The sequence below is a fragment of the Pseudophryne corroboree genome, chromosome 1 (genome assembly GCF_028390025.1).
Source record: "Pseudophryne corroboree isolate aPseCor3 chromosome 1, aPseCor3.hap2, whole genome shotgun sequence".
Lineage (NCBI taxonomy): Eukaryota > Metazoa > Chordata > Amphibia > Anura > Myobatrachidae > Pseudophryne > Pseudophryne corroboree.
Window position 1 is genome coordinate 660,519,793 of NC_086444.1, and position 5,034 is coordinate 660,524,826.

Genomic DNA, 5,034 nt, shown 5'->3' on the forward strand with positions numbered 1-5,034 from the left:
CTGTGAGTGGAATACACACATGTGCCAATATCCGCACGCACTGCTTAGGCAAATGCTGTGATAAGTAGGGAGGGAAGTTAGCTCTCTGGTAAAGCTGTGCCATGGTGGGTCCCTCCTCTAATGCTTCTCTAGTGATTGTCCATACTCCATCTGGCGGGTGGGGGGCCCTGCCTATTTTGTCAGTCCCGGGCCCCACAATTTCTGATGGCAGCCCTGTATCCATGTACAAACAGTTTTTCCTAAGCCAAGCTGCTTTAATTTGATGATTAGTCTCCTTTGAGGCACTGTATCGAAGGCTTTTGCAAAATCTAGGTAGACCACATCCACTGCTTTTCCTTGGTCAAGATTGTCGCTCACTTCCTCGTAGAAGTTAACTAAGTTAGTTTGACATGATCTGTCCCTCACAAACCCATGCTGGTTCTTGCTAATAATCATAGTAGTCTGCAGATACTCCTGTATGCTGTCCCTTAGAATTCCTTCCAATATTTTCCCCACTATAGATGTCAAACTAACCGGTCTGTAGTTTAGAATTTAAGCACGGATCTCTCCGTGTGTACCCCCTTTACTGTTGTGGATGTACAAACAGTAGGTGGAGCAGCTTCCTGCATTAGCCCTACAGAAACCTGCATTAGAGTAGCATAAGGTAGTAATTTAGGGCCAGATGTACTAAGACTTGAAAAGTGATAAATTGCACGGTGATAAAGTACCAACCAATCACCTCCTAACTGTAATTTTTCAAACCCAGCCTGTAACATGGCAGTTAGGAGCTAATTGGCTGGTACTTTATTACTGTCTTCATTCTCATCTCTCTGTCTTGCTGTTTTCTCCACTCTTTGGGGATTTGTTTAATGGGGGAGCAGGATTAAGGTTGTGGGGAGTTTGTGGAAGTTTTTTCTTTAATTAGACTCAGAGGTAGGCACGAGCCCTGTGCAACAGGTCTGATGCACAGGCATGCGCAACATGATGACACAATTGTTATCAGCACTTGATTATATTATATAGATCATCCTTAGCATCACTTTTGTTCTACTCATCTTTACGATTGTACTTTTTGGGACATCCTCTATTTTTGTTCTCTGTGTGTGGCCTATATATCCCTGCATGTGTTTTACTTTTCTTCTATACTGTTATACATTTTTGGTTGTGGATAATGCTGTGATGTTGTTATTAGTTGATTGTCAGGAGTGTCTATGTTTCATCATGAGGTGTTATGTGATGATAAGCATGCTGGAATTTACTAGAAGTGATATCACTGACACGTGAGAGGGATCAGAAGTCACACCAGCTGTCATTGGGGCTGAATCTGAGTTGGACGCATCTCTTTTTACAGACGCAAATAATGAGTTTTAGTATACAGCACATGAGCATAAGTGAATTTACACTTTTTTTCATTTTTACATCCATGTCAGATTGGATCTTTGCTAGATCTCGCTTTGTGTGAAATGGGTGTTTTTAAAATCGGGAACTGGGTGGTGGCAGTGCGATTGCTTCTGTCTAGTAGGAGTGTCTGGGCATGTAACTTGAGTTCTGTGCTAGTTGTTCATATGGAGAAGGGAAGTCGGTTATAGACAGATCTCTTGCACCTAGCATGGGGCTGATGCATGTACTGATACTAATCAAGACAGAAAACGACTTTACAGAAGACTCTTGTGTGGGTGCACTCTTGTATTTAATTAGTTATATGACTAAAGATTAAAGCATAACTTTTATTATCTCATTTTTAAAATAAATCCACACTCTCATAATCCACCACGAATAAAGATATACTTGTATACACAGTTGTGCTTATATCACTTAGAATGGATGTAAACTACTAATTAAATAGATATCAGCAGATAAAGAATTAGAAAATTGGAAATGTTCTGGTTAATCTGACACCAAAAGACCTGTAGGGGGATGTAGACACTATAGCTCTACATCCGAAACCTAACCAACCAGCACAAGCGAAGCTTGTTTTAATGAGACCTCAATGGGTCATAGTCGACCGGACTGATATTATCAGGAGTATAGACCCTAATAACAATGTGTGTGCGTGGGGGTGCCTTCTGTATTACCCCGTGATTGTGGATAATGAATTTAGCTGATTTTTATTAAGTATCTAGGAAAAAGAAAAGGAGAAGGAAAATGTGGTGATCCTGCTGTTGGCATCTGGTCGAAGTGGGTCATTAATTACAACACTAGGTATTCTCTGGGGGTCCCCCTCACAGATACTGACCCAGCCCACCACTGTTTTGCTTCCAAGATCGGACGAGATCGGGCTCTGTCGGTGGGGTATGGTAGTAATTCGTTAACACAATTGGTCGACTCGCCAATGAGAGTGCACCTATTAAAGAATTCAAGAGAGAGACACAAGTTGCGGATCTGCTTTCTACGTTAGACGCAGGAATAACCTGTGAACCATAGATGAGAGTCCGCTGATATAAGAAATAAATAGAAGTAAGAGAGTACAGAGGAATCTGTATAATGGAATTATATCAGGTATTAGCCTGAATCATTAAGAAGGTATGGTATAAGGAATTTATTAAAGCTTGTTTGCACACTCTGGAAAAAACACCACTGTGGGCCAGATCAGGATATACTGTCTATAGCTTGTGCTAGATTTACGCCTGATTATTGGAGAAACCGGCCACTAAAAAAGGATTGTGTGTAGAAAATTGTAATGATATCCCTAAAACCTGTTGGTCTCACAGGGATTACAGTTTTTAGGAGCCCTGTAATATTAGTTGCTCCCAGTTACTTGCAGAGTGTATCATACATATAGAATGCAGTTGCTGTATCCTGTCTATAACAACCTTATTACCACTGTGTCATGTCTGAGGAGTTAAAAGGATTTTTGGCTACACATGGATATTGTTACAAGAGGATACAAAAAAATACCAGTCCCTGCCCAGGTACCTGGGTCAGTCTGAGGTTAAGAGGATCTAAGTGATACTCCTGGTGTCCTTTGGTCAAAGCTGGAAAAGCTGGAAAACGCATTTCACCCGTCCTGCGGGCTTGTTCATTTCCAATGCATTGGAAGTGAACAAGCCCGCAGGACGGGTGAAATGCGTTTTCCAGCTTTTCCAGCTTTGATCAAAGGACACCAGGAGTATCACTTAGATCCTCTTAACCTCAGACTGACCCAGGTACCTGGGCAGGGACTGGTATTTTTTTGTATCCTCTTGTAACAATATCCATGTGTAGCCAAAAATCCTTTTTACTCCTCAGACATGACACAGTGGTAATAAGGTTGTTATAGACAGGATACAGCAACTGCATTCTATATGTATGATACACTCTGCAACTAACTGGGAGCAACTAATATTACAGGGCTCCTAAAAACTGTAATCCCTGTGAGACCAACAGGTTTTAGGGATATCGTTACAATTTTCTACACACAATCCTTTTTTAGTGGCCGGTTTCTCCAATAATCAGGTGTAAATCTAGCACAAGCTATAGACAGTATATCCTGATCTGGCCCACAGTGGTGTTTTTTCCAGAGTGTGCAAACAAGCTTTAATAAATTCCTTATACCATACCTTCTTAATGATTCCATTATACAGATTCCTCTGTACTCTCTTACTTCTATTTATTTCTTATATCAGCGGACTCTCATCTATGATTCACAGGTTAATCCTGCATCAAACGTAGAAAGCAGATCCGCAACTTGTGTCTCTCTCTTGAATTCTTTAATAGGTGCACTCTCATTGGCGAGTCGACCAAATGTGTCAACGAATTACTACCATACCCCACCGACAGAGCCCGATCTTGGAAGCAAAACAGTGGTGGGCTGGGTCAGTATCTGTGAGGGGGACCCCCAGAGAATACCTGGTGTTGTAATTAATGACCCACTTCGACCAGATGCCAACAGCAGGATCACCACATTTTCCTTCTCCTTTTCTTTTTTCTTTTTCCTAGATACTTAATAAAAATCAGCTAAATTCATTATCCACAATCACGGGGTAATACAGAAGGCACCCCCATGCACACACATTGTTATTAGGGTCTATACTCCTGATAATATCTGTCCGGTCGACTATGACCCATTGAGGTCTCATTAAAACAAGCTTCGCTTGTGCTGGTTGGTTAGGTTTCGGATGTAGAGCCATAGTGTCTACATCCCCCTACAGGTCTTTTGGTGTCAGATTAACCAGAACATTTCCAATTTTCTAATTCTTTATCTGCTGATATCTACCTAATTTGTAGTTTACATCCATTCTAAGTGATATAAGCACAACTGTGTATACAAGTATATCTTTATTCGTGGTGGATTATGAGAGTGTGGATTTATTTTAAAAATTAGCTAATAAAAGTTATGTTTTAATCTTTAGTCATATAACTAATTAAATACAAGAGTGCACCCACACAAGAGTCTTCTGTAAAGTCGTTTTCTCTCTAGTTTCTCTCTGACTCTGGGTGCACCACCAGGTACAATCAATATGAAGTATTCCTGTATATGAATATAATTCTGGTTTCGTATAACATTTTTTTAATTCTTGGGACTGGTGCGGAGTCACACCCTTGTTCGCACTAATCAAAACAGTTAAGCCCCGTGCACACGGGGGAGATGTGTGCTGAGCGATCTAGCACTGACAGCTCAGCACACATCTCTCCCCCCGCTCAGCACACAGCGCAATGTGTGCTGAGCGAAGGGGGCGCTCATTTCACCCAGCGGTGAAATGAGCGATCTCACTACATTTGGCATGCATGCATGCCAGATCTAGAGCCGGCGATAGCAATGCACGGAACCGTGCATCGCTGTCACCGGCACACCTACACACGGAGAGATCTGTGCTTAAAATCTAAGCAATCTAGTCAGATTCTAGAAGTCTAGTTCAGGGAACAGTGTGTGAAGTCTAGTGCAGGGCACGCTGCGTGAAGTCTAGTGCAGGGCATGCTGCGTGAAGTCTAGTGCAGGGCACGCTGCGTGAAGTCTAGTGCAGGGCACGCTGCGTGAAGTCGAGTGCAGGGCACACAGTGTGAAGTCTAGTTCAGGGAACAGTGTGTGAAGTCTAGTGCAGGGCACGCTGCGTGAAGTCTAGTGCAGGGCACGCT

The 5,034-nt window shown here is 42.2% G+C and overlaps 1 pseudogene; it reads right to left on the bottom strand.

Moving 5' to 3' along the window:
• Positions 1 to 2,166: 2,166 nt before the first annotated feature.
• LOC134952847 (5S ribosomal RNA) lies at positions 2,167 to 2,285 on the bottom strand (annotated as a pseudogene).
• Between the last annotated feature and the right edge of the window lie 2,749 nt (positions 2,286 to 5,034).